The sequence below is a fragment of the Andrena cerasifolii genome, chromosome 12, assembly GCF_050908995.1.
Source record: "Andrena cerasifolii isolate SP2316 chromosome 12, iyAndCera1_principal, whole genome shotgun sequence".
Taxonomy (NCBI): Eukaryota; Metazoa; Arthropoda; class Insecta; order Hymenoptera; family Andrenidae; genus Andrena; species Andrena cerasifolii.
In genome coordinates, this window is record NC_135129.1 from 7097565 (window position 1) to 7117386 (window position 19822).

General features: G+C 53.6%; 1 protein-coding gene across 4 annotated transcripts in view; it reads left to right on the forward strand.

Moving 5' to 3' along the window:
• Window positions 1–19822, forward strand: part of Eph (Eph receptor tyrosine kinase) — a 96813-nt gene that overhangs the window by 138 nt on the left and 76853 nt on the right. For all 4 annotated transcript variants that reach the window (XM_076824316.1, XM_076824317.1, XM_076824318.1 and 1 more), the window contains exon 2: window positions 58–1761. The gene's annotated coding sequence lies outside the window, so the exon portion shown is untranslated. The remainder of the gene's footprint in view (window positions 1–57; window positions 1762–19822) is intronic.

Consider the following 19822-nt stretch of genomic DNA (forward strand, 5'->3'; position numbering starts at 1 on the left):
GCGAATGCGATTCGTTATAACGCAAACATAAATGTAATATTTTTAAACGTTTTCAAGGTGCATGGTAACGGTGACGGAAAGGATAATAACCTCTCAAGACAGTAGCATCGATGTCGTCTCCGTCGAAGGACAAGCTTCTCCCGTGGCACCTTCGGTGCCAGGAGAACGATCTGTAATATCGATCATCATTTTGCTGCTTGGAACGTAGAAGATTTCAAGGAAAGACTACTGCTATGGAACTGGTACGCGAAAGCAGGACGCTTCGAGTCAGCGACGAAGGAGGAGAAGAGAAAAGGTAAACAGCGACGTAGACAGGCCAAAGCATATTTCGAAGAATATTTCGCTGTTGTCGTCGCCGCCGGCAAAAGTCACCAGAAATTCGTCCGTAACATCGTGGATGGGTATGAGAACGCCCGATGTCATGCCGCCGGCAGGATCGCGCATGCGCCCGGCTTACACTTGACGGGCTCAAAAAATCAATGACCCCTCTCTGCGATGGGCTCGTGTTCGCGTCTTTATTTCCCCGCGTGTTAAGAAGTCGGAGGATAAGAGGTATTCGATTGGCGAGGAGGGCAGGTGGAGGATCGAGGAGCCGTTCGCGGTGGACGAGACGACGAAAATCTGTGGTAGGCGAGGAAGGAGCGAGGAAAATGGTCGGACGACGAGGGTGCAGCCCCGGGTGGTGGCGCTAGTGTAACACGGCCGAATAGCGGTACGGTGAAACCAGCCGAGCAAGCCTCGGCTCGCCTCGCCTTGGCTCGTCGCTTCAGTTCGTGTCCTCTCGCTGTACACGACAGACGTTTCTGAGCCCGGTTTCGCGTCTCCACATCTCTGTTCCGAGAGTGAGAGATAGAGAGATAGACAGAGGAGGGACAGCGAGAGAGTGAGAGGGAAGGAGAGAGGGAAAGAGGATATAAAGAACGAGGACTGTTGTTTTATCCTTCGACGAGTTTCGCGTGACGAGTACGTAAATTCGACGGTGTTCGCGCGTATATTACGAACTGTGCCGCGTCGTGGGTTACGGAAAAAGCGAGTAGACTGAGGGACGCGTGTCTCCCGAGAACGACGCACGAGGTCGTAGTGTTCCGGCCGGCGATCGAGTTTTGTGACTTGTGGAAGAAAAAGAAAAAAGTGGTGAACCCAGTGCGCGAGTCTGTATCGTCCGCGTCGTGCCAGCCACGGTCTACGTCCGATAAGGGCCCTCCCCCCTTCTTAAATCGAGGATCGATTCCCATTTCGAACGGTTGTCGGCGAGAATTGTCAAGGGGGAGAGAGAGTGAGACGGGAGCAGAGATCGTAGGCCCGTGGTGGCCGCGGCGCGGTGCACCGTCCTCCGTTCTCCGTCCACCTTTCGCGTTGCCGCGAGTGCACGGGATAAAATGGCGCTTGCTTTCGTCCGTGTGCCTCTATCGACCGTGACAAACAATCCGACGATGGAATCGCGTCGACGCCAGTCGCGACGTTTTTGAGTGGCCGAACATTTCGCGGGATCGCATCTCCTTTTCGCACCGCCCGCCCTCTGCCTCTCCCCCGAGCCTGCTCCATCGTTTCGGCGGTTTTAAAGTCTCTTTGCCTGGGAACCCGGCAACCACCATCGCACCATCGCCGAGTCCAGCTCGCCGAGAACTCTTCGTCGCCGGAGAAGAGGAAGATTCCGCGGCGGCCGCTGGTTGCCCAGCCGTCCGGAGGCTGGAATTTTCGGGGCCGAAGCTGCGTCGTCGGCGGAGCGGACTTCCAGGAACACGCGTCGCACCGAGAAAGGTAAATACCGCAAGCTATTTTTCGCGTAGCGGACTCGCAGCCGGCGCGTCGCAATTTCTAGAAATCGGCAGAGCTTTCGTATACGTAGGGCAGGCTGTTGTTTACGCAGGATTGTGTTCACGGCCCTAGGCGAGTGGCAGTTCGGTAGGACGAGGTCACGAGAAATTTTATCTCGGGGCCGCGTCGACAATGGAAGAAAATGCACGTTTTCCGTTCGGTATCCACGGCTTACGACACCAGATATTAACGATCCCAGTGAAAGGCATTGATTCGTTGAACCTCGTATCGCTGTGTCAGGAGTGTGGATTCCGTTCGAACAGGTTTGCTGTTTTAACTCGCGCTGCCTTCGCCTCGCGCCGTGGAAGAACGCTCCTCGGCTCGAGTGCCCGCAATCGCGCGTTCTTTCCAGTTCTTTCGCGCTATGCACAAGCAGGAGGCTGATGTATATAAACCGTTCACGTGCAGCCCGTTCGATGTTGATTTTCAAAGTTCTTTCTCACTCGCGGAACTTGCATTTTTACTCGTTACATTTTTATCGGATAGCGAGGATAAGCGGACGCTTCCGAAGCGTGTAGATACTCGCTGCATTCCTTCACCCATTAATTGGATCGCTCCTCGATCACAGGCAACCTCTGCACGCGATAGCTCGCAAGATAGTTAATTTTGTCTTACCCCGGTTAACGAGTCAAAGCGATTGAAAAAAGGGGGAGCGACGTTGTTTCGCTTACATGAACCGAACACACACGGAGGAGGAAGGTTCGTTATCGGTGTCCGAATCCTTGGAGGCTTTTTTTTCGCCCCGCAATGGCAGTAAGTGCACGGCGCGTCCAGCATTAACGATTCCGTAATTATGCAAATAAATCTGAGAGGGTTGGGGTTCGCGGGCTATTTGAAAGTCCGAGTGACACGCACGCACACGAGAGCCCGGCTGGACGTGTGTACATAGGTAACGCGTGTGTGCACAGTCGACCGTGTACACACGCGCTTTCGCACGCGCCTAAACGTGCCGAACGCGAGAGAGCGGGCGAGCGAGCGGGGAGAGTCGAAGCTACATACATGTTCTACTCGGAAAATGACAGGCCATCGTCGGAGGCCCCGGTGTGTGTTTGAGCTCGCCTCCTCGTGCAAATATTTCGCGCGGGCAAACACTCGCGATGACGGATCATGCCCTCCTAGAAGAGAGGCGGACGGGAAGAAGGTGCTCGTACCCGCCAACAACGGGATTTCCTCCTGAATTTTACGTAATCTCGCGAACAAAGAGTCTCGCGCTCCCCTGCGGGTTGCTCGTCGAGAATTAGAGTAGGCACGATAAATCACCGTTTCATTAAAGGATCATTGACGCGTTATCGCGTCACGGGTACCGTCCCCTGCGTCGCGATCAGATTCCACTGTAGCGAGGGAATACGACGCCTGTAGGAAACGTTTCCCGGGTGCGTGGACAGGGAGCTGGCAATCGGTGTCGCAGGGGCAAGTAAATGAATTTTCGTGGGGCAGGATCGTCACGAATGGCGGTTTCGGGGTAGCCGATCGCTATCGCGGTTGACACCGACGTGGCCAGGTAGAATAGTAACTTTACGAGCGGCTCTTTGGGCGAAAAGACGGCTACCCCTGCGCCTTTCTGCCTTCTACCTGTTGGCACAGGTAGCGGGCTCCTGGTCCACGGTTTACCTAAGCCCGGTTTATCGTGGTCGTCTCGCGCCTCCCCGGACGTGACGAAATTGTAGAGATCCTGCTTTCCGTGGTCCCCGGACGTGCACTCGCATCGCGCGCAGGAAAGCACGGGGTACGAATGGTCTGATTAACGAATCCGAGACGGTGCTCGGTGGGTCGTAGGACAGTTGCACGACAGAGAGTGCACTTTAATCGTATAATCTCGCGATGGAGATCGGGGAGCAAAGTCGGAGGAAGGTTGAAACGCGAGTAATTTAATAGAGCGATCGATAGGTCTCGTCAAGCTTAATTTCATTTTCTAACGGGCCGAGCTGCTTGCCAGGGACATTCATGATAATTAGCCTGAATTTCGAGTTCCGCCTGAGAGCCAGCCGTCCATTCGTGGCCGAGGTGCTAGACGCGAGAAAACGGATCCTCGACTTTTGTCTCTGGCACCGCACATCTTCCCTAGGATCTGTCTTATAATACTTGAACCGTTAGAAGAAAACGATCGCGGGTAGAGTAGACAGAGCAGACGGAGTTAGACAGAGGAACCGCGGCTGGCCCTCGTTTTCCCCGTTGCTCTTTCTCGCGCAGCCAAAGCTGCGCGTTCTCGAGAGGCAATCTCCACTGTCGTTCGCGAGAGGACTCGACCGATTAATTATGATCCCTGGTATTATTAGAGGCTCGCTTATCGGATGGAGCGCGCGAGCGTGTGTGTAGTCGCGCGTCGAAAGTCTGTCGTTAGATACGCCGCGGTGTAGAGACCGTTGCGCGCACATTGCCGCGCGTAATTGCATCGTGAAAGTGTTACAAAGCGATTCTCGTCGGCCCCGTGGAAATGCGTCGCTCGATCGAGCGGCCCGCCGCGCCGCGGCCGTGCCGGCAGACCTGTGGAAATAGTGAAAGTAGTGCAACCACCTGGCTCGTCCTTTGAAAACCACTTGTGCCCACCGTACACCTTTGCCCGGTGCGCGCTCTCGTTTCTTTCTCGCGCGATCGAGTTACCCCTAACGGAGGATCTCCAACTCTTTTCGTCCCTGTCTACCTGCGTTCTCCCCGATCGAGAACGCCGCGGCCTCCCCTCGTCTGCTTCGTCTGTCGTGCAACCTATTAGCGCGATAGACGCGCGCGGAGGTCTGGTTCAATCGGAGCGGAAGCTGGAAGCTGGAAAGTGGCTTGGCCCCCTAAACGCATCCCGCGACCCAAAGCGCAGTCAGGACGTTGCCGAAATTTCGGGACCCAGCCTCCTGACTGGCGACGGGGCCGATTCGAATCTCGTTTTACGTTTCCAACGATGGCGACAGGTCTCTCTGCTCCCGCGCTAATCTCGAGGCTCATCTAGGATCTAGGGTTACCTGGCCCCAGCATCTACAAGTACTTAGGCCCGCCGTGTCCACGCTCATCTCCTCCGGGATATTATTATATTATTCGCAAGGTCGCATTTTGACCCGACCCGACCGGAGATGCCAAGACAGATATCGCCCCGATAAGATCGCCATTTCCGTGCCGCCAGCGCGCCGTGGAAATTCAATTTGCAGCCGGAGCCCCGTTTTTCCTCAACTCCCCCTGCCCGTGCAGTTAGGGAGATCGATGGCATGCTCGTGTTCGAAAGTTTCGATTCCATTACACACGCCGGTTGTGTTCTTCTCCGTCTTACCGCTCGCGGTGGACGCCGTGACATTTTCCTTAACAAATTGTTGAGCTAGCTGGCACACGTGTAAGCTCGCTACCGGAATCCTTAATGAGCCCCGCTGATTTCCATACTTTCGACGATTCGATTCGATTCCACGCGGAGAAGGCGGAATTAATAATTGCGCGGCGTTGAATTAATAATGCCCCGATCGCGCTCCGGGGCGTACCGCGGGCCCGGAGACTTTCATTTGTCGCCGCGAACATATTTAGCCGCGATACCATCTCGAAATTCGAATATATACCGTTCGAAACTCTCCCGGCCGGCGAAGAAAAGTGCTGGTCGTTGGGAGAGACGTTCCTTGATGCGTATCAAATTTCACTCGCGCAATGCCCGGGAGAGAAGAAAAAAATACACGCGCGCGCTCTGTGGGCTGGGCATTATTAAATCCGTAAGAAAAAGGTAAAGCACCTACCGCGAGGAACGGCGTTGCGCAATTTCATTTACATAGGATTTTTATTTCGCTGTCGAGAAGCGATTGCATGAATTTTTACGCTCGGGGCCTGTCGTATCGTTTCTGAAAAAATCACCGGCACTGCCTCGAGCGTGATGCCAACGTCGAATCCACGATGTCTGCGTATCGGGCCGCGATCGGCCATAATCGAGAGAGTAGGTACCTGTGACACAACCGCGGTAATAATTAGCCGCGTTACAATGCACGTCGTACGTGTGCATTGCGAAACGTTGATCGCACATAATCGCGCGGATACAGGGTGAAAGGTCTTTTGACCCAGTTATCTATCAGACTCTCCAGCTCGAGGAAAACTTATCGGTCGTTTAAATTTAGAGGGGACAGGGAAGACCGACACGCGACTAGTTGCAAATTTATGGCAAGCTTTAACCAGGGAATTGATCGTTAATCGTTGTCTGCGGAACATTGAAAGTCTCCTTCGGATCGATAAGTGGATGAAAATCCAGTTTCGCCCCAGTTAGCGCGAGGCGGTCGTTTTTTGCCGGGGAAAAACCTATCGCGACAGCCTCGCATAAATTAGAATGCAGTCGCATCGATGAAGCCATAGAGAATTTATTACGATGCTATCGCGGGCACGTCGGCGTTTCTCTCTTTACCTGGTTCCATCGATAAAGGAGTCGATTAAAATCTCCTCGGTCGATTAAGACCTGTGTCGCCTGATCGCGGCCCCGCTCAACGGAGAGAACGTCCCCAACAGGGGCCGGGAATTATCCTCCTTTTTTTCGGCTCATGAATTTTCCTGCGCCAGTGTAAACGGCGATTCATTGTGTCCACGTGGCTGTGAGCTCTAGCTAAACGATCGGCCACGTGTTCCTTTAGTGCGCGATCGGGCTTGTCGATCACAAAGATCCCGTTCCTCCTTCGGCAGAGTGACAACCTTGCGATAAATCCGGTTAAATCTTCCTAGCGGAGGCTGTATCGCGTCTGTCGATTCACGGCCGATCGAACGGTGCATTATTATTCTGCTGGGGGCGCAGGAAAAGGGGGGAAAAAACAGTGTCGTCCAGGCAGACAGATTCGACGGGACGGAACCGACGTCGATCCTCTTCGCGCGTTAATTGCAAATGGATTTCCAAGGATTACCCCGGGGGAAGAAATGGAATTGAAAGGCGGGGGATGGAAGGGGTGTGAGAGGAATCCGCGAGAAAGGACGCCGGTGAGTCGTGGGTTCTTTTCGCAAGTGGTCGCTTAGCTCGACTTTGCGAGGGCCAGCTGCTAATTCGGAATTTAAAGTATAATGTCCACGATGTTCATTGTTTCGGGGTGGATGGCTTGGCGCACACGTCGGCGAATCGTCGGAACAATGGCGGTAATTACCAGGATTTCGGTCGGACGTGATTATGCTGTGGTACACAGGCAAACGGGCGGGCAGGCAGGCGAGTTGCTCTCGATGGATTTAAGTTTATTTTCTCGTTGACAGGCGAGCGTGAATGGAGATTCGCCTTATACTCGGTGCTCGAGTTTCATGGGAATCTGGCCAATGGCCGTGCCCCTTTCCTCGTGCCTTTCTTGCACGCTCCGTGCAGTTAGCAGCGATGTACATATGGCTGCGTTTTTTCGTTTTCATTCGGGGGACCATTTTTTGGGGGAAGTGGGCGTACCTCTTTCCGGTTTTTGGGCCATTGTGTTCCGCCCTGTCTGATTCTTCTTCTTCTTCGTCCTTCTCCGCTTCTTCTTTTCCTCTTTTCCCTCCTTATTCTCTGTTTCATCGTCGTGGTCGCGTCTCCCGCTTCTTCTGCTTCTTCTTCGTCTTCTTCTTCTTCTTCTTCTTCTTGCACTCGCCAAGAATGTACCCTAACTGGTATGCGTGGACGCGTGTGTGCCCGCGCATGCACGCCCGCTCGCACACGTGTCCCCGCGAATTCACGTTGACTTTCGAGTTGTTTTCTTGTAAATGGGCACCCCGCCGAAGACAAATTCGCGGCGAAGAATTCGCTCGCCTCCTGCGCCTGGCCGGCCGCGATAATCGATAATCGAGAATTAATACGATCCAGGCAGTGCGGAGGTAGCGGTTTCGGAGGGTTTAAAGTCGCGAAGCGGGGAAGCATTAGTGCCAGAGTCGAAAAACGCGGTCGGTCGTTTCTCGCTCGTCACCTGGGAGAGACCCTCGAGATACATAGGAGATTCGTTGACGACGAAAGCGTAGCCGGTCGGCCAATTTCATTCGAAAAAGCCGTAAAGTACAGGTTAGGCTGGCCCGGTCGAAAGAAAGGCTCGCTCGCATTGTGGCTCGAGACAAAGGGACATTTTTTGTACGCGATCAAAGGAACGACGAAAGAGAGAGGGAGAAGGAGATGGAGACGGAGAGAAAGACCCTTTTACGCGGTCTGTATCGAGCGAGTTCTCTACTTGGCTTCGACACGCTCGAATTAATGATTTCCTCATCCGTGAGCATTACTTTTTCCCCCGATTCAATGGACCGCTTCTCCTCTTCACCGAGAGTCCAGCTAATTATTTTTCCGTGCCTCTGACCCGAGATTCCTCCTAGCCGACCGCCGCTACGCCTCGCCCCCCCGCTGTTCCAGATCCAACCTATTTGCATTACACTTTCGAACGGACGGCAAAAATGACCGTGAAAATACGAGCCGCGGCCCGAACGGGTCGGCGAAAAGCGAGAGATCGCAGCGGCGGACTGCAATAAGGAAAGACGTCAGCGGGCGAAACGCGCTTTCAGGAAGAATTCCGCTGGAGAACGGGCTGCGGAGGCAGGGAGAATGAACCGTTAGAACTGGTGCTTCCCTGCCTCTCTTTCTGCGCTCGCGAACGGTTATCTCACGGAGAGGATCAAAAGATTCGGGTCGAGGTTAATCTCTACCTCGTCCTCCGAGGCACCTGCAATTAATTTCGTGCCTTTTCCTCCGATTCCGCGGTATCTTTTTTTTCCCCCTCCGCGCCTCGCCCCGCGCGGCCGATTTAATTTTTGCGAAATATTTTAATCGAATCCCCCCCTCCCGTCCTCCGGAGAGAGGCAGAAACGATTTACTCTGTGGCCGTTTACCTCGACTCCGATCGATTCAACGTCCAGGATAAACGATCGTGTCCGCGCATCCGTTCTTCCAACGACTACTTTATTTGCACTTGACCAACAACCAACGATCCCCGCGTTGGCTTTCCAATTTCCTCGTTTTTTCGCCGGAGCTCGTTAGACCGTGGAGAAGGGAAGTTTGAAAATTCACGGATCGAGCGGCACGTTAATCGAAGCACCTGAGACGACCGCGGCGGGATCGGCAGGGAGACCGAACAGGCTCGCTCGGTCGTTCCTTCGTTCGATGGTTCTCGATGTTTGCTCAGAGGATCTGGCTGCCGTTCGTCTTCCGTGCCCGCGGGATCCACGAAGTAAAGTCCGGGAAGAATCGAAAGGTAGCTTCCTTCGTCCTTTTATTGCGGACCGTTTGAATCCCGGAATAAATATTTGACGCCGCGAACAGCTGCGACGACATTTCAGCATCCGTGACATAAGGCGCGAGATTTCGATCGTTACGAAATCCAGCTGGATGCCTGACGCGTATCATCCTCTTCCTTCTTCCTCCGCTTGCCGTTACGAGCCAGTTGGCCCTGGGCGCGAGATTAACGAGGACTCGATACGAATTCGATTCGCCCGGCTCGATTTACGAGGAACTCTCGCGTATCCGCGAGTCGCTCGAGTTTACTTTTGTTCCCGCGAAACCGGCGGTCAAATTAATTTCGCCGCGGCACGCGATCATCCGCGCCGCGAAAGCTGCATACACGCGAAACCGTCGAAGCAATTTGCAGCCGACGAGGAAGCGGTCGCGCGGAATGAATCTCTGATATCTACAGGGTGGAGCGATTCAAATTACCGCCTTTATTATTGCACGCGGAGGGAAGTTAATCAATTAAAAGTTGCACGATGGACACCGCTGCGGTATCGAATGCTCACCAGCTTCTCTCCACAAACGATTGAAAGTAGGCATCCCTTTCACGGAGAATGGTAACGTCGGACGTCCAGGTGATAACTTGAATCGCCTCGCTCTGTATCGCCGATCGGCGTTAAACGGGCGGCTGGGCTCGCCTTTCGAGAAATCATCCGGTCAATTTCACCGAAATTTCACGGTGTTTAACGATTCGCGGCGATCGTTTCGTCGGCGCCGAGGTGTGAGAAACGAACGGCCCCCGTGCAAATAGTCGGGGCCGGCTCGTTTTCCTTTGTCGGCCACTGCTTGTGCATCCTGCGGAAATTCCTGGATCGACTCGACCTCTCGGCCACGATTTACTCCGCGTAGGTACGCGCGTGTGTATGGCTCGCTCGGGGTGTTGCCCAAGTAGCTTCCCTTTCGGACTTTTGTGCGCGTGTAAAGGTTTCCAGAGGACACCTGGGGTCTCCCCCAACGATTTTCTCCAATTGACACCCGACGGATTCAAAGCCGTCCGTCCGCTCGTGTAAAAGCCGACCGAAAATAAAGAGGGGCAGATCGTTCTGCCTCCGCAGGTCAATTTGTACGGGCGATTTCGGAATACGGGGCTGATCCCATTGTGTCGGCCGTTTTACGCGTAAAAATTCGAACCGCCGATCCGTTTCCCTGGTTTCCCTGCCTTCCCTGCTCTCTCCCCCCGGCCCTCGTTTCTCTGTCTTCCCCCTTCTGTCTCTCTCCCTTAATTCGATACACGAGAGTCAGTGCGCGCGCCTTGTTAGCGATCGTTATCGTCGGTATCGTTCGTTTCAGTGTTCTTAGAAGCGGTGATTCAATTCTTTTTTATCCCGCCTAGCAGATAGCGTATTAATAATACCGAGAAACGCTATTACGGGACAGCTAGCTCTTATCTGCATCCATTATCAACGTCGCGAGAGATAAGGGATGAAAGTATCTCGTAAGGCGCAATTGGATTCACCGGGATCAATCCCATATTCCTTTCCGTTCGTCTTTGTCTCCTGCTTCCTTTTTCCCTTCCGTCCCTGTCATTCTCATCGTCGGTCTTCCTCCGTCTCCCTACTCTTCGCTATTCTTCCTCGCTGCAGAGAAGTGGGTTAAGTCAATGCTCAAAAGGAGACGATTTAAAAAGGTCTATTACGGCAGCTTCTTGGACTGTTCACATCTTTTTCTCTTCTTTTCTCTCTCTGTCTCTCTCTCTGTCTCTCTCGAGCTCGAGCTCGCACTCGAAGTCGAGCTGGCTGATAAGGTCGAGCGAGCCTCCGATGATTGCGATAGCATCCACTCGTTCGCGAGCATCTCCCTCTCGAAAGGTTAATGATTCCGAACTCCGACGTTCGTCGAAGAAAAGATGAAAGGAAATATAGCAGCGTTGCGTATTTATGCGCCGCCACCCCACTGTCTCGCTCCCCACTATTTATACGCGGGCCTCGGTCTCGTATACTAAAGGTACGCGCGCCTCGCCTATTTGTTTATAATTATCCACCAGGGAGGTTTTTGCATCGAAGACGACCGACGTCGGTTCGTTAACCGTGATTTACGCTCGTTTTTACGGTATCATTCATTCACTCGGCAGCTCGTGGGCAAGCGTTAAAGTCCGTCGCGAATTCCGCGCTACGTTTTGTGACACCCGCAATAAGCGCGGCGATACACGCCGGTGATTTATGCCTTGTAAATTACTCGATCAAATGAATACGGTAAAACGGTCGTCGGACGTAAACGTCGATGCGCGATGGGATTCGTGGATGGCGCCGATTGCTTCTCCCAGGTTTATGTTTTCCGGGGGGGTGACGCGTCCTCGACCGAAGGTGACTCTGCCTGCTCCTAGCTATCTCGATTCGTCCAGTTGGCGGATCCTTGGCACACGTCAACCTCAAAACTTTGAGCCTTTTACTGCGTGACAACCGCGACTTGAATTGGACGCAGCGCGTGGTGGTCTTTATCGGCGCCTATCTCGTGGACGGATTTTCTTCATGGGACCAGACGAGGAAATAAAGTCCGGGAGCAGTGGGTCCTCGTGAAGATTGAGAAATCAGGAGGGTGCATACGCGTGCAACGAAGAGAGAACGTATGCCGTACGCCGTGGCGAGGCGTGCGTGCCTGTGTTCCCCTCTTCTCCGGTGTTCGGTTCTTCTTCTCGTTCACTGGCAGGATATATACAGAGGGCACGTCTACCTTCCTATCGGGCGGCTACATTAGCCTTTGTAGATAGCGCTAAGTGCCCCTGGATATTTCCAGGCCTGCCAATGCCAGCGGATCAACCGGATATCAGCGGAGTGGTACGTGCAAGCGGTTCCTCGTCACGAGCCGACCGGTAATAACCGCTGCCATCGAGACAACTTCTTTTTAGGGGGCTCGCGTACCTCGGACACGAATCGTGTCACTCGAGAAATTCCATTTAAACACCGCTGCCTCTCTCTCTCTCCCTCTCCCTCTCCGCCTGCATCTCCGTCTCCGGCTGCCTCTCGTGGACGACGGGCAACAGGGTAATCGGAGTGGTCGCGTGGAAATCCGGCTCGGTTCGTGGACGGAATTTCATTCGCGGAGATGAATCGCTGCAGGTACTCCGTCCCGGAGGTTTCTCGAATTTCTTGCACCGGCCTGCCGCGTGTATACTCGTCCGAGATTCGAAGCTAGGTATATCGAATGGCGGGGCCGGTCCGCGGGCCATTATCTCGCGGTAAAACAGTTAAGCAGAAAGATATTCGCGCGTCGATTATCTCCGCGGCAGGGTGCTAATTATCTTGGCCGAGGAAACGACGAACATATGGTCGGTGCGAGATGTGTATCCGAGCGGACGGTATTTTTGCCGATTTCCAATTAGACACGCGACTCATTAGATGTCAGCGGGCCGATAAAGCGCAATAAAACCGATCGGAAGGTTAATGGCTATCGCCACTCGGGCGAGAGATCTCCGTCGGCGTGGACGCGCCTACTTCTTACAATGTCTAGCACGGGGGTAGGCGCGATACGGACTACTCTCTGGTCGCCGGTACGTGCGAACTAATAATTTGTACGCGTACCGTGGCCTGCAAAGCGAGCGGAACCTAATAAACGTAATGACAATGTCGTGCATAGAGAAATATACGTGTCACGCGTTGGACTGTAATTTCGTATGTAAAGCAGCACCATTGTAACCGGTGTCCCCGTAGTTACGTGTCTACGAACCCTCTTCCTGTCCCGAGGCGACCGCGATTCCACGAAGACCCGGGACGCGATAATGTGCAGCGACGTTCGCCTCCTCTGCCTTTTTAGCCCTCCGCTTCTCCATTCAGCCCTCTGGCTTCTTCCACGTCTGCTCTTCCTCCTCCCGGTGTCGAACTCTAGAAAACGCCCGTTCTCCTAACGAGCCGGCCAATAAAAAGTATACCGCGGCCGCGAAATCCCCCGATAAACAGCCTCCTCACGCGAGGACGCCAGATACTTTGAGCGGCAAAAACGTTTGTCCTGTTAAGGGGTGTGCATACATTACGCGGAACGGTAGCTCTTTGCCGAGTAACGTTATCTTTGAGGCGAGCGCGTTCCATCGATTGCGTCCTCCTCTCTTTCAAATCCAATTTCAAACGGTATGGAACGTCGTTAAAAGCTTTGGCCCACTTTAAGCGCGATGCAGTCGGAGGGAAAGGTTTCGCGCGCGTCCGTCTGATGTAACGCGAGCGAGCAGCCGCGCCGAAAGAGAGAAGCTGCGGCAGATAACGTTGCTCGCAGGGGAGGTATCGTCGAGCAGAATGTGGAATGAGCGTTTCGCGGAAGCTGTTTGCCGAAAAATTATTGAATTATACGTAAACGCCGAGATATACCCCCGTTTGAATAAATAACGGAACCGGTTGCCGCTGGGGTGCGATATTTTTCCGCGGGTGAAACTGGTCCACGGTTATTCGCCTGTATTTATGTAACTGGCGCCTGCCGAGACACCCCATTGCCCTAATGTCGTCGGATAAACCAACAAACATGCAAATATTATTTCACGCTTGTCCGCGCACATATAGGTACCTATGCATGTGTACCTATACTAGATTGCCCCGGAAATTCTCCAAACATTTCGCTCCGGTCCTCCCATTGTCGCCGCGGGCATTGGGGTAGGTGGCGGGGATTGGGCGGGTTTGTCGATTAAATAAATAAACCTGCAAGCAAGTTCCCAATGTAAACGCCATTCACATTAACGAGTACGCTTTCCTCTCTTCTCTCTCTCTCTCTCTCTTGCAGCTTTTCCCTGTCTCTCTCAGCCTCTCTGACCGAGCTTTCCCTCCTTTTCTACTCTTTCTGTACGTTTGCACTGTCCCAAGCCCGCGGAGAGAGGGCCGCGTAAGTGGTCCACGCTCGTTCCACGGAAAATCCCGCGAATCCCGAGGAAAAGCTCCGCGAACCGTTTATCCGCCCCCTTTTTTTGCGGCTATTTTAACTCCGGCGATATATCCTTTGGCAAACGAGAACGCCTCGGCCGCGTTCGATATTTACAACCGCTCAAGATTTCCCTGGTTAATCCTCTTAAAATAAGATGGTCGCGACGGGCTGGGAAGGTTCGGGAATAATCTGTACCTAATGAATTTATGGTACCAATTACGGACTGACACTCGAGGCGCGCACGCGGTATAATTCATTTTTACGCCAGGCCGCCGCAATAATTCTGGCATCTATTATTAGAGAGGCTGTCGTAAAGGTACGGACGCGTCCGCTGGATGCAGGGCCGCCGGTCGACAGCGTTTCTCGATTCCAAATAAAACGTCCATAAAGGGGCAAGAATAAATAAATAAAACGCCCACCTCTCGCGCGGAGCCGATGCGCGCCGAGATTTCGGATAGCGCGCGGCCGCGACGGCGACGCCAAAGATCGCGGAACATTTACAACGAAAACAAACGGCGGGTGGCGCGGCAGGAGAAAAATCGAGGAGGGTACGACGACTCGTAAAAGTCTCTCGGTGAAGTCGTAAAAACTGCAGCCGAGCCGAGCCGACGGTGAGAAGCCGTAACGCGACGCAATGGCAATGCCAACGACGACGACAACGGCATCGGCAACGACGGGCTACGAGTTACGACTTCTACGACGATATCCGCGGCCTTTCCGACCAGTCTCGTCCTCTGCACTTTCACTCTTAGCCTAATGAAAGAAAGAGGAGAATTCGTGGAAGCGAAACGATAGAGAGCGATAACGGCTCGGCGTGTTCTCGCTAGCTCCGCCGGCTGGCTCGCTCGCTCGCTCGCTTCCCGTTCTTTCCTTCCAGCCGGGAACTTTAACCTTTCCGCGCGGCTCTCGTCGAGCAGGCATTTCTCCGGTGCGTCGCGAAAAGCCCAAGATATGTGTCGCGCGACGAAGTTGCCGAGTCACGCGAAAGCGAAGTCGCCGAGGAACGAGTTTCGCCTGTCTGCCGACGCGGTCGTTTCGAATTTTCGTCGTTCGACCAGAAACTTTTCCACCGTGCGCTCGCTTTCCGCGCTGCCGCGACTGGTGATCCCCGCGAACGCACGTACCGCCAGATGTTTTCTAGATACGCGTTAAAAGTAACTTTTACAGCGCTCCTGGGACCGGGAGCAGTGCAAACGTGCGCGCGCTCTCTGCACCGCGTTTCCTGTCCTCTGTAGCCTGTGACCAGAGGCAATTCAGACCACGTATACGCGATCACTCCCTGGTGACTCGGTCTATTTTCGAAATTCCATCCCCTCGGCCAACCCCAAAGTGCACTCTCGTGTAGCGCGTCGCGTTACAATTACACTTTCCTTTTTCGACGCGCTGCTCCTTCCTTAAACACACGCTCCACCGCCAACCGTCCAAATAATCGGCGAATCGCACGCGTTGTATTGTATGTACGTCTCCCCGTGTTCTCGCTGCCTCGTCCTCGCCGCTCCTTGCCTCTGGCGACGCCACGAGGCGGATCTCTCCGTTTGAAATATCTCAAATATTTGCAATTCGGAGATTCTTTTCTCATTGCCGGATTCGGTATCTAAATATTTTAACGGTCCCCCATACGTATCGCGAGGCCTTTAAGCGCGCTTCCACGCCAACACTGCCGACTCCTCGCGCATTTTTAATTTATCTGCAAACATCTGCGGGAGTATAATGCTCAGCCCACGGAAGGGAGTGTACACACTCTCTCTCTCTCTCTCGTAAAAGGAAAAGGACCGTTTGAATTTATATATTCTGGTCCTTGTTGGTCCTGAGACGCGGCGAGAACACGAGGCCGACGAAATGAAAACGAGTTTGGTGCTTTACAAGTCCGCTACTTCGGGTGTCTCGTAGGAATTTTAAAAGGGCCGATTTGTCATAGTTTCCGGCATCCCGTGCGAGCGTACATCGTCGAGCAGCAGTCCTTAATTGGGGGACGCTAGACGGCAAAGGAGCTGAGAGAGGGCGAGGAAGAGAGAGACGGAGAAAGAGGGCGAGAACGAGGGAGGTCGGTTTATTTTTCCAGTAATTAAAAATTCGAACATCTCGCTGGTTCGGCTACTATTCCCAGGCCTCGATTAATTATCGCCCGGAGTGCCTTTCATTGTCAGGATCATTCATTGGCGGAGCCCATTACGCGGCAGAACCGAAAAAGGGAAGGAAAGGAAGGGAGGAGAAGGGGCTCGTGTAAAAAAGGCGACTCGAAAGGTCTCTTCTCGCACCTTCTTCTACTTGTCGTAAGGCACGGCTGCGACCGGCGCGGCGTTCCCTCGAACGTGACCGTAGACGCGAAATTGTGCAGAAGAAAAAGGCAAACGGCTGGTTGTATTTAATTTCCTCCGGAGGTGGCTGTATTCAATTCGCCTTCGAGGAGCACCGCCTCGTGTTTCTCGTGTACCGTTAATTCGGCCGATACCGACGATACCGTGCTCGCGGTACGGGCTAATAATTAACAATTATCGAGGCCGAAGGTAATCCTCGTTCATTCGCGGTCTTAAGTGAATTATCCAGATTCGATCGTAATTGAAGGATGCACCTATGCTATTCGAAAATTCTGCCACCAGACAGAAGACCTGGTTCCTCTTGTATCGTTGGCCGACGCTCGTGTTTGGTGGCCAGCCACGCACCTTCTCTCCTGGCATCGATTTCCCTTGGCGATCGTTCTTACTCCCTCGTTCAAGTCTCCACTTATTCGTACGCGGAGTATCCTTGAATCGAGCGGCGCCTCCGATATTCCGGGCGATCGCGATTCACGAGAAGCTCCTGCTGGGCGAGCAGCGCGGCTTTGAGGGACGCATTATCAGCTCGCGTCGTCACGAAACGAAATGAAACGAAACGAAACGAGAGGAGAGGGCGAGGGAAATGCCATCGGTCGCGGAAGGAGGGAAAGAGAAAAGAGGCTGGCATATTGTAGTGTCCGTGCATTAGCGGGACTCCGGCACGCTGGAGTATATCATTAAATATGAGAGCCGCTGAGTCGGGAGCAGCTCGATCGTTTCTTTTTTCGTTTCCTCGTCCTCCGACCCTCCCCAGTCCACCTTTCTTCTTTATCCTCCCTCCTTCTACCTTGTGCCTTTCTTGCCCTCGCTCTTTCGCTCGCCTGTTCTCTTCCGCAGGCCGGCGTTGCAGCATCTCTCGGAACAGCACTTCACCTTCCTCGTCTCTCTACCTTTAGCTCTTGCTCCTTCCCCCCTGCTCCCTCTCCCCTTTCTCCGTTCCTTTCCTTCTCCCTCGGACCGACTTAGGCGTACCTGAGTCCCCGGGTCTTGTGTCTCTCGCTCCTTCCCTCGGAACTTCTTCCCATCCTTCTCATTTTCTTGTGTCGCGCGGGTCTCCTCTTCCCTCGGCCTCTCCTTCTTCCTCCATCGGCGTCTCTCGTAATTGGCGTGACATGCTCTCTCGGTCCTTCGTTCTATGGTCGGCTCGATGGAGAAACGGAGCGTGCAGACGCAGAGATGGGCCCTCTCCGTCCTCTCTTCGCGTTACGTCCTTCGTCCTCGAGGCCTCCGCGATGCTCCCGCAGCAAGGTTGCCGTTGCTTCTGTCGATCTCGAATTATGGATTTCCGAGCGGTTTCCGCCAACCGAAGGGCAAATGAAAACTTTGACGCATAATCCAGCCCGGTCCTGCGTTAAACGCGCCAAGCCAGCGAGACTCGTTTCTCCGTTTCCTCGTTAGAAGGTGTATTTTTATGTTAATTCTCTAGTTATCCGTGACCACGGTGCGACTTTTTCATCGCCGTGGTGCTCCCGCGTCTATCTACTTTCAAGCTGTTCGTTAGAAGCGGCAGGCACTTGGCTGGTTATTTTGCATAGAAACGCTTATTGCCGATTGTCTCGCGTTCCCAACGACTTCTTCGGGTCGTTATTTTTATCCCCCGGAAGCCGCATTCATTGAATTTAAGGGTTCCTTGAGAAACAGACGGTCGTCTTGGGCGCAATGACGATTCTGGCCGCAATTTACCCGAAGATCACCTTACTCTCCCCCGGCCCCTCCGCGATTCTCTTGCCAAGACTCTGGCCGGCTTAATCCTTAATCGGTTTCGCGACGTAATTATTTAAATACCACGGCGGCCCGAGGTTTCGCCGATCCAATCAGCTCGGCGAACGTGGAAGGGGTAAAAGGAGCTACTTGGTGGAAAATATTGAGACTCGTGCGGCATCGAGTTTCGATTTAGTTCTCAAAGAATCGCTCGCGTTATTAATGGGACATTCGGTAGGGGTTTCGAAGGAAACCATCAATTATTGAACGCGCGTGTTACCGCGTGAACGAGTTGAACCGGACTCGACTGTTCTGACCCCGTTTCCGACTGTAAATTATAACGTACGGGTTTGCATTATTTCCACGCCGCCAGACGTGTAGGTACATATGTACGCGCATACGCGCCACGCGATTCGCGGCTCTTAAGGATGCACGGAATCGTAAAGTCGTCTGGATTATCCATAACTTGTATTCCCAGACGCGACGAAAGCCGGCGCGCGGCGCGGAACCCCGACGATATGCATCCCCGACTGGTTGTCGGAGCGCCAGCAACGATCGCTGCATTTCCGATAATTGCGTGATCGATCCTGGGGATTCTCCCCTGCTCGCACCCTTTCGGGGTTCCTCCTCCTTTTTTTCGGCTCCTCGACGAGGAAATATCGGGACCGATAGCTCATCCGACGTGAATTACGCCTCGTCGGTCGTTGGACATTATTTAAGCGGCTGAGTTCCGCGGTTATAACCGCACACGCTTTCCCTCTTTCTCCCCTGCGCCCTGTTAGCCCCTCTGTCTCTGCTTCCCCCTCGGTCCACCAATTTATTTCTCTCTTTTTACCGTTCACCGACACCGTACGACCGATGGCCGCGTATATGTGTATACGGCGGGACGCAAATCGATGCCAATCGAGGGAAAAAAAAGGAATCAGACGCCTCGATAAACTCGGGAAAACTTCCGACCACCCCCCACCTCCGGAATCCAGATACTCGCGTTCTCCCTTCTCTCTTTCACCCTCCGGTCGTTTCACCGGAAAAATGCTTCCCGAGCTCGCGCAGACCTTTTAAATTGCACGAGAGACGAATAGAGAGGGTGCACGCGCGATCGTTCTCGTTCGAAATTCGTCGTGAAAAATTTATTACGATATCTACCCTCCGCCGGCGCCGCACAGTGCAGCAGCCTCGAGGCGCGCGCATTTTTCATCCAGCCGATGAGAAAAGGATTACGTGGGAATTCCGTCGATCTTCATTATCGTCTTAAGTGGGATCGTTCGGGGCCGAAGAACCAGGACATGCTGGTTGAAGGGTTGAGATGCCATGCCGGCCCGGGGAAGACGCGCGCGCACTTGCTCCCTCGCTCGCAAAGTAGACGGTAATCTCTCTTCCGGTCCCCGAGATTATAACGAATGTCCTCCGCTCGAATGACAGCTTTATCCCGATAAAATATCGCTCCATTCGAATTAATACGGAGTTTTTCTGGCTTCGAGTTACGAGCTTCGCTGGAAGCAGCAGGGTGGTAGATGGGGGAGAGGATCTCGTTAATCGTTTTTTTCTCGCCCGTTCGCACGAAACCGTGCGTTTGCCGAGGAAAAACTCTTTCCCCAGGAGATTAAGCCGGAGGTTTACTGGCTTGCAGGCGATGCCATCGCGGCGCAGGACTCGTACGGCGATTCGAAATCGAGCGTGAAACGCCCGAACCGTAGCCTTTCCTTCTTGACGAGCCAGTAATCGCCATCGTCATCAGTCCCGCGACGAAACACGAACGAGCAGAGGAGAGTGGCGACGCGACGGTGCATCAGCTGTTGCTTTCTTCTCTGCCCTCTCGTGCCTGCTCCTCGTCTTTGCTCCGCAACCGACGCAGGCCTGCTCCAGGTCATTAAGAATCCATTAAGAGTTTTCCAAACTCGGGAAACTAAATATAAACTAGCAGCCGCGAGGCTGGCAGGTGGCGTCTCCGAGCATACGGACCACGGCGAAAGGGGGACGCGTGCGGGCTAGCTAGCTC